At 31.6% G+C, this 10,175-nt stretch overlaps 1 pseudogene; it reads left to right on the forward strand.

The window, feature by feature from the left end:
- Positions 1–673: 673 nt before the first annotated feature.
- On the forward strand, positions 674–9,699 carry LOC149543020 (putative prolyl 4-hydroxylase 6; annotated as a pseudogene).
- The last annotated feature ends 476 nt before the right edge of the window (positions 9,700–10,175 follow it).

Genomic DNA, 10,175 nt, shown 5'->3' on the forward strand with positions numbered 1-10,175 from the left:
AATTCCCTTTAATCCTTATAATGTTGGTTGTGTATGGCGAATTTCATAACCATAAAATCTTACCCAAAAAAAACTATACAATAACAAAATCTTAACTTCACGCAAACTTTACAACAATAATTGTGCCTCAATCTTCATGCCAACTGTTTGGTGTTATGACTAAACCTTAATCCATGCAATTTATACAGTCGCAAGCATGTAATTCTTACTAGGTTCAATTTGGTGGAAACCACATGTTTGGGGCAAAGCCCAAAATATATGTATACAGTGAATCTCAAAACATTTCTCCATACTCCACACTCAAGTATAGATACGTGCAGACCTGTGCCATACACAGTGCCCAACTTTGCATATATCCATGCTTGAGTGTCAAATATTCCTCATTACAAACTGATACATGCATAACAAAAAACAATTGCAAATTATAAAGATAAAGAGAGTAGGGTAAGAAATTTCCCCTACTTGCAAATTAGTAGATGGTAAATGTTTAGCTCGAAGCACTTCAGCAACTCGCTGTCAAAGCCAAAAAACCCAACTCAAAACTACACTTCCAAAATGCCAAAGAAAATAAACTTGCTTGAAACAGAGGATAAGGTATTCAATAGGAGAACCCGAATGCAATGCAAGAGGCTGATTGATAGTGAGAAACTCAATAGTGCTTGGCCTCATAAGAATGAATGTGCTTTCAACAAATTCCTCCATGATGTTGATTCCTAAGCAACTAGCATCACAGGTGTTTAGCAAAACAGAGCAACACGGCCAAGTTTCTGGCCCAATCTCAACAAGAAACCAAAATGACTTAATACCTTCATTAACTTACATTAATTCAACTGTGACATTTCACAGGGTTATGCTCATGATAGTCACAATGCCACCGCCATGTTTTGGCTTTAATAAGTATGTTCCCTCTTTCATGGCATTCGATACCCATTTAGGGTTACATGATACCAAAGAGGTATTTAAACCCTTTAAAAAAAATAAAAAAGTGTTTATGCCAATCACAACTTAGGGTATTTAAACCCTTTTTAATTGCAAGTATATATATACATATATATATACATATATATATATACATATATATACATATATATATATATATGTATGTATTTATGTATATATATATGTATGTATGTATATATATATGTATATATATATATACATACATACATATATATATATATATACATATATATATACATACATACATACATATATATATATATATATATATATATATATATATATATATATATATATATATATATATATATATATATATATCAAGTAATCAAAATCATCTTAAGGTATATGTATACAGAAGAATCTAATCCCTTTACAGCACAAGTCTATATGCTATACTGAAAAAAAATCCAATGAAATAATTCAATCCCTTCTCAGCCACACGTACAAAAATACAAATGACACGTTATAAATACATATAGCATATTAACTTTCAAATGTATTTGAAATGTCAAGTTAAACATACAATGTATTTAACTTTCTTTCCAAAGCATACAAACACAGAAAGCAATTTACATTGAGTTAGAAACATAATAAACATAATCGATACCAAATAAACATGCAGTTATTTATAAGCCAGTTTCAAATCACAAAATCCTAAATCACCTTCACTGCTAAAATAGTTCTGAACAGTAAATACGTTCAGTATATGTCTTGTGTTCCAAAGGATAGTAAAATAACCAAATTCTACAGAAACACAAACATAACAACTGAAAGGAACTTATAATAACAAAGTCCTAATATGCAGAAAAAACTCAAAGTAGTGGTCAGGCATGATATGTTTAATCTTTGTGACAGGATGATATGGATTCAACAGATGATAGAGGCCACGAGGATGCTTCTCTCACCCATTCTTTAGCAAGGGTAAACCTTATTGAAATTTTACAAATTAGATAGTTGAAAAATGTTATATTATTATGTTATTTTATTTATGATTTTTAAGTTTTTATGATAGTTTTACTGATATTCCTCTCACAATATGATGTTCGAGATAAGGGAAAAGCACCTGTCGTAATTACAAAGCCACTAGCTACCCCTTTTGATGATGATATTGTAGAAACTCCCAATGTAACAATAATGTTGAAGGGAAAAAAAAATTAGAAATAATGAGAACTTTGGATGAAGCAAATATTCCATCCAAGTAGATGATGAAGAGGCTATCTGATTTGAGAGTGCAAGCTCGTCATTATGAAGTAAGCAGTAATGAATCTTTAGTTATAAAAAAATTTTAAAAAAGATTTATATTTTATAATATTTTATGTTGTGAAGTAAAATATGTAATATGTGTTCTTGTTACATTTTGGCAACTGATCTAGAACCTAGTCAAGGACAACATGGTGAGGGTGGTAGTAGCAGAGCTCCGACTGCCACTAGTAAAATAATCTTTTAGTTGACAAGTTAAAAGGAATTTTATATTTCAAACATTCAAAAACTTCTTAAGTTAAATCTTACTTTTATTGTTTTAGAATGTCTTTGCTAACATTGTATTTTTTAGGTCATCAAGTGCAGGAGACTCCTAGGAGGTCAACAGACGTCCATATGAGATTGCCGACTACAATGTTGGCAACAAGGGGACATCCAATTGGTAAATCCTTATTTTGCTATATTTGGTTTTGTGTTAATTATGAGTTGATAATTTGTACTTTTATCTTGGGTGCATCACATAGTGGATTTTTTTTGGTGGTAGGAGATGCACCATCTGCTATGCCAGAGACAAATCATAGTGCAAGTATTGGTGATAATTCACCATCATTTCTTGGAGCTACCCATTTTCTAGCACAGGAGCTATGCAAACATCGTTGTTGATTGACAATGATGAATCAATGCCTTTAAAATGTCCTAAGATTCCAGGTACTTTAAATAATTATTTTTTATATTGTAATATGCATTTACCTATTCATAAGCTTTGGATTGATTATCCCATGACTTTTTTTGCAAGAAATGATATATTTTATAGGAAGCTTTATGACCTCACAATGCAAATATTTGGGCCCACCATACGTACAAGGTGAAACATCATAAGTGAACTAATTTTATCCTACTATTTTTTTTTCATATCATTAATTGATACAACATTTTTCCTTTCATTTGGGTCTTTTCTTTAACTAGCTATATCTAAAAAATTTGTGTTTATTCTTAAAAGGTGGAACTTTCAAGATCAAAAATTAAAAGATTAGCTCATCAAACATTTAGAGCATGAGTTTGGTAATACTATTTTTGATCATAAGAAAATGTTACAAAAGCTTGCAAACATCTTAAGGTTGTGAGGGACTCATATAGAAAGAGTCTCATCCTAAACCTAAAGTATGAGCATCCTCCCTTTATTATAGTGAAGGAATGGAATGAGTTCATTTTGGATGCAAAGGAGAAAGGGGCAGATGATTGAAGAGAAACCACACCAACAAGTGTGAGAAGGTATGCAATAGTATTAACTACTAGTACATTAATGTAATAATGCACTAATTAGTACTAATATTTATATCTATATCATCTAACATATTTCAAACTTTTCATAGGTTGCAGGACACATCAAAGACAACAAAGGCTAGGTTGGAAAAGGTTGGGCAGCACAAACTTGGCTCTAAGGGGATATTCTAAAAACAAAGCACGAGTTGTAAGAAGCAATAAATGAATTGCAGAGAAAAAATATTTATAAAATGCAAATAATTTTGTTAACTAATAAAAAATGCAAATAAAATGTAGGGCACTGATTTTAATCTGGAGGCCACGAAGGAACACAAAAGAATTGCCTTCAAACAAGGCTATGTAGTCGTGGTTGAACGCCTACAGAAAGCTTCCACTACCCCAACTAAATAGTCTCCTACATCATGTGCATAGGTAAATATGCCAAAAAATATATTAGAAATTGAATACTTGAGCAACAATCTATTTGGTAATAATGCACATGGCATTGCAATGCAGCCTATTAATCATGACATAGATCATACGCCGCATCATGAAGCCCATGATGTGCATTGTACTATGCATGGAGGTGCTCATTTGCTATTTAAAACTAATTATGTAATTATTAATACAATTTAACATCTTTAATTGAACTTGGTGTAACCTTTTTGTGTATATTTTAGAGGATATAGAATCATGTTGTTTTAAATGAGTGACGGAGGATGTTCAGACTGATCAGCAGGTAGCTCATATCACACATTCAGGTAAAGAAAATCTATGTTTTATTCTTTTACATTAATTTTTTGATTTATATTTCTTTTACTTAAATAAAAACTCATAATTCACTAATATAAAATGGTGTGAATTTAACTCATGAAGTACTTTTTATTGCAATGGAACCCCCTTTGGTGCAGCGGCCTCATGATGTTCCTAAACAGATGAGGAGGAGACATGCATTAGAACCAGTAGAGGAGGGGGATGATGAGGACATTGATATTCCTCTTAGAAATTTCATGAAAAAAAAAAACAACAAGAAAGCCAAAAAGAAATTATTGTTGTGTGTTAATGAATTTTATGTGTTAATGACTTATTCATGAATGTTGGGTCTTAATGAATATTGTGTTAATGAATTATTCATGAATGACTTACTCTTGAATGTTGTGTGTTAATGAATTATTCATGAATGTTGTGTGTTAATGAATTTTATGTGTTAATGAATGTTATCATGTGATTATAATGATTGAATGTTATATTTCAAAAATGGATAAATGAATAAATGTTATTAAATGTTAATGGGGAATTTAGAGTGATGTTTGGGGGGGGTGGTGCGAGGGGCTAAATGAGCTTCCACCTTCATGTGGTTGGCCTTGTTTAGTAGAGAGTATTAAACTATTCTCGAAACCAAGTGAAGCTCAAACTTTAAAGATAAGCTTATAGTTAATAGTGACAACCAATTAGCAAGTCCAAATGAAGTTCTTCATTACAGGTACCTTTTTAGTTTTTAAAGCACGATGTAATGTTTTAATATTGTGTAGTTTTTTTCGTAAGTCAAAGTATTCTTTTACTATAAGAACATAATTTATGATTTGTTTTGTAAACTAAGAGTATTAAATAGTAAAAAATGTCTTATTTTACACACTCAATTTTCATATTAATGTGAGATGTTTTAAAATGACCATCTAAGAACTATACGATATCTGATTTTAAAAACCCTACATGTTTGAAATGTGGTGCTCTTTCTAATACATTTGTTTTCAATGCATTCCAGGTAAAGGTTGGTCATGATAAAGATTTTAAAGAAGCATTACAAGCTCTTAGGGGAAGCAAATGTGATGTTTCATATGAAGCAATTGAAATCCTAGTGATTATCTTTGTCTGTTCTAGAAATATATATATATTTTTCATTCACCAATATCAACTAGGTCAGCTTCCAATTCAATGTAAGCTAAAATTTGAGTAAAAAATTGGAGCTAATTAGTTCCAATGAAGATGTTAAAAAAAAGAGTTGATTGCTGCTGATATTAGGTTATCAATCTATTGAATATATTATACAGGAATATATAGAGGAGTTGGAAAATCTACCCAAGACCAAAATACTTGATTTGTTTACAGAAACTATGCTCTTGCTATCATTGTAAGCAATATACTCAATGATTTTTTGGCTCTCCATAAATTATCTACTCATCCATAGTTCCTTCCAATAATCCATTCATCATTTAAAACTTCATAATATGTATTGTAATTGATGAAATTTTGTTTGTTGAATCTTAATTATTTATCTAGTCATCTTTTACAACTTAACAATTGTATTTTCTGTATCAGGTTGGTGTTGGCCTAGTGGTATGCCAAAAAATTGGTGGAATAAATGGTGTTATATTTTATGCCAGTGCAATCTTTGAGGTTGCTGGTGAGAAGCTATGTTAGGATATTAGATGTTTCTCTTTCATTTTTGCTGATAAAAATGTGTTCTTTTTTGTTTTAGATGTAATATAATTGTTCTGATTAGATAAAGTGGGATAGGGTTCAAACCTGTACAATAAAGAAACAACAAGATCATAAAAAGTAATATCAAGTCGAAACTACAGGTAGAAGGAATTCATAAGAGGTCAAAAGACTTTTGGACTTTAATGTAATATAATTAATTGGGACTTCGTTGTAGGTTATTCTTTCGGTCAGACAACATTAGTTGCAATTGTTATAGTTCAAGTGCCAACAATGGTCAAATCTAGATAAGAATATCTTATTTAGTTCCTCTCAATGATCAAACACGTTTGTCTTACTTATTAATTAGAAAGTGGTGCTTGGCAAGTGCCAAAGACAATAGTAGGTGCATTGTTGATGGACAAATCTGGTAGGGGACCACTTCTAATAGTATGAGTTAGGTCCTGAATATAGATTATTATAAGGACATTTACTATATATTAATTTAAATAATAATAAAGAAAACTTTCTTCATATTGCTACAGGAGGAATGAATATCAGTTGCCTTATTGTTGGATTTTCATTCTACATACTGGTAATTACACTTTCCTATCATTATAACATTTTATGTCCACTAACTCAATTTAATGGGATTTAATTTCATTTACCTAATGCTCATGCAAAATAAAGTAGCCATTTCTCTTGTTAAATCATCTAAGACTATAAAGGGAATGCCATTGCTGTGTCAATGTTTTTAAAAGAAAATTTTAGAGTTTTGAATAAGGGTTTAGTTTAGCTCAATTGTTTTTATAAATTAATTTATGGCCATTTTGTTAAAACACTTGTAGAGCAAGATAGTATAAATCTATAAGATCATCTTATTTCTATAGGGGTTTGAAATTGAGAGGGGCTCTTTATTTAGAGGCTAATTTTTTTGTGATATTTTTATTTGTTGGGTGATGCAACGCGCTCCCCTGCCCACAGGTGGTTAATTATGTGGTGTTCCATGTTCACTAATAGTCATGGCTTTTGATGCAACGGAAAATGGGCCCTACAATTGGTATCAGAGCCTGGTTTTGGCCTGGTCATGGGTTCAAATCTCCTCGGTGCCTTCCCGACTCACATAAGCACCCGGTATGCGCGTCGAGGGGGAGATTGTTGGGTGATGCGACGTGCTCCCCTGCCCACAGGTGGTTAATTATGTGGTGTTCCATGTTCACTAATAGTCATGGCTTTTGGTGCAACAGCAAATGGGCCCTACATTATTATGATTTAATTGTGTAGTTTTTGAGTCAAATTCATTAATCTATTTTTCACGAGTAGTGATTAGCACTAATTTGTCTAGTAAAGCACTGGGAATTTGGTTGAGGGCACTCATCTCAGTACTACTTCAACTTAGAACTCACTTAACTATAGAATATTGTCCATGGTTAAACACACTCTGATTAATTTTTTAGCAAATTTAATTGTATGAAGTTTATTTATTCTGATTATATTTCATATCTATTATTGAAACAAAAGAAACATTAGAAACTAAAGTAAAGATCCCATCTTTTACAAATTATGGAAACAAAATTAGACTTGAACCATAATCATAAAGAACACAAAATCTATAAAAACCTACAAGATGTAAAGAGATAATAAGAAGCACAATAATGAAATGAGCCTAAAAGACATCCATGGATTAAAGAATTAAAGGAGGAGAGTGCATATGACAAGATTTATTGGATCTAATCAAAAGTCAAACCCAATACTCAATGAGTGGTCATGAGTCCACTCCCATGAACCTAAGATGAGCTATCAAAATGAAATAAAAAAATCTACTTTAAAAAACTCCTAAATGGTGACTACTTGAATGAACAATTGTCATACATGTATGGAGGACCAATTAGAATCAAAATTGTAAGTGTGATTAAATAAAATAAATATACTAACAAAATCTAGTATTTACCACTACTACACTAACAAAGAATCAATCCCTAGCATACTAGAGACCCCACCAAATTCCAAAGACTTAGAAGTAGCCTCTTGTTTAGTATGAATCAGAATATGTGAGTTAGTTAATTGTTTTTCTGTTTATTTTTGTTTATTGTGACATTGGTTTTTTTTGGTTAATTTATATTTTTCATTAGTTAAGAAATCTAGTAATGGGGCTAAGGGCTGACCTTTGCACTATTAAATATTTCCTTACAGTTAGGAATGTTAACTTTAGGCAAGAGACAAGTTAGAGAAATCAATGGTGGCAAATAATGAATCAAGGAAGAGTATTATGAGTGAGATTCAAACAAGCTCAAGAATGTTCTTAAATAAATCTTAGGTATGTTGGGCTCATCCATCAATCAAAGCCTGATTTTAAAATGTAGAAAATATGAGACTTCATTATAAATTAGTTGGATGAAATTTTAAGCAGGCACTTGGGCTTTACCAAACATCCATATTATAGATTATATTGATTAAGATCATGTAATAAGTAGATCTTTCCTGGCTTATGTTTACTCCTCTACAAAGGCTATTTATTGGTATTGCTTGTACATTTTTATTAGGATGACATTGTTGCAAGGATTGAAGATAGAATAGTAGCCTAGACCTTTCTTCCAAAAGGCAATAACATGTTGAAAAATGGTAGTAACCTAAGTCTAATTCATGATGTATTGGTAAAGATTCTTTTAAAGAACTTGTATCATTCTGATGGTGATTACAAAGTGTTGTTCCATTTTTATAACATTGTAAATTCTTGTACAACTTCTTATGAAAAAAGAAATTCATTACCTAGTTTCATTGAATGTAATTTTGCTAGTTCAAGCCAGGCCCTTCCCACTTTATTTAACCAAGATTTCAATCATGAAATGACCTCATTAAAATGTAAGCCATAATTTTTCCAATACTATACAAGATCTTGTTTGTAAGTTTATTTCATTAATATTTCTTTTATGGGTGTTTTTAGAGAATGGCGAGGCAATAATGATTTTATATTATGAAAATGGCCAGAAATATGAACCTCATGTTGATTTTTTTCATGATAAGTTTAACAAAGAGGTGGGTGGTCATAGAACTACCACAATGCTCATGTATTTATTAGATGTGATCAAGGGGAGTGAGACTATTTTTCCCTATTCAGAGGTTAGTTTCTTTGCATCAAACACCCACTTTATGTGGTCAATCCATATAATAAAATGTAATTGAGCTCTTACAAATATTATTCAATTATCTTTATTGGGTATTCAGGAAAGTGATGACCAATTAAAAGACAATTCTTGGTCAAAATGTGCCAAAGGTGGATATTCAAGTATAAATAATTTGGATTTTGTTTTGTTCTCCAAATTAACACTGACTAAGCATTCATGTTTACATTTAATAATCTTAAGGGTGAAAGATGAAGTGAAGCTTATATTCTTTATTCTTATCAATATAATTTATTTTCTAATTCATAGTCAAAACTAAAATGATCTGTGAGATGATTTTAGTACAAGTGAAAAATGAAATTCATGTTGTTTTTTTAATATAGTGAAGCCAAGAAAAGGTGATAATATTATGTTCTTTAATCTTCTGCCAAATGGGACAGCTAATGAAAATAGTCTACATGGAAGCTGTCTTGTTATTGAAGGAGAGAAGTGGTCTACTAAAAAATGGATACATGTAAAGGCATATGACTTCATTAAAATGGGCACTTTTGATTAATGCATTGATGAAAATGATGATTGTGCTAAGTGGGTTGCTGCTAGGGAATGCATGAACAACCCCACCTATATGATTGGCTCTCCACATTCTGATTGGATACAAATTTACCCTCTATCTCAACATTTTTCCTTTCCTAAATATTCCAACATGTACAACAAAGTCAAGAAAGATCTTTAAAAACAAACTAGTACACAACTTCTAGTCCACATCAATAATAGGTAGACAACTCACCCACCATTTGGGGAGGTGAGTGAGAGTCTACATACTAATTTTTCCCACCTTTGGAAAATTTCAAGCCTTAAGCTTAGTAGGGTCCCAACTACAAGAGGAATGTGGAAGAGCCCATTTCGAGAGAGAATCAACAACAATAATTTCTAGATATTGACAATGTGTTATCTCAAAAATCAAGCCTTGATGTGAATCAGGAGCAACAACATTTAGAGAAGGTTACACATGGCTAGAGTGGACCACATCAACAACAAGAGGTGGGGTCAGATCCATTAGGCCACAAAAGGCTAGTTCAATAGAACCATAACATTGGGAGGAGTCATCATTACCCTATGGAGAGTCATTAGAGGAAGAGTTAGATGCACAAATAGTCAAATAATTATCATTTGTGTCCCTCCAAAAAGTGACAATGCCTCTTTGATATG

This window comes from Cupressus sempervirens, chromosome 8 (genome assembly GCF_028749045.1).
Source record: "Cupressus sempervirens isolate cs-2001-9-10 chromosome 8, ASM2874904v1, whole genome shotgun sequence".
In the NCBI taxonomy this organism is placed as follows: Eukaryota; Viridiplantae; Streptophyta; class Pinopsida; order Cupressales; family Cupressaceae; genus Cupressus; species Cupressus sempervirens.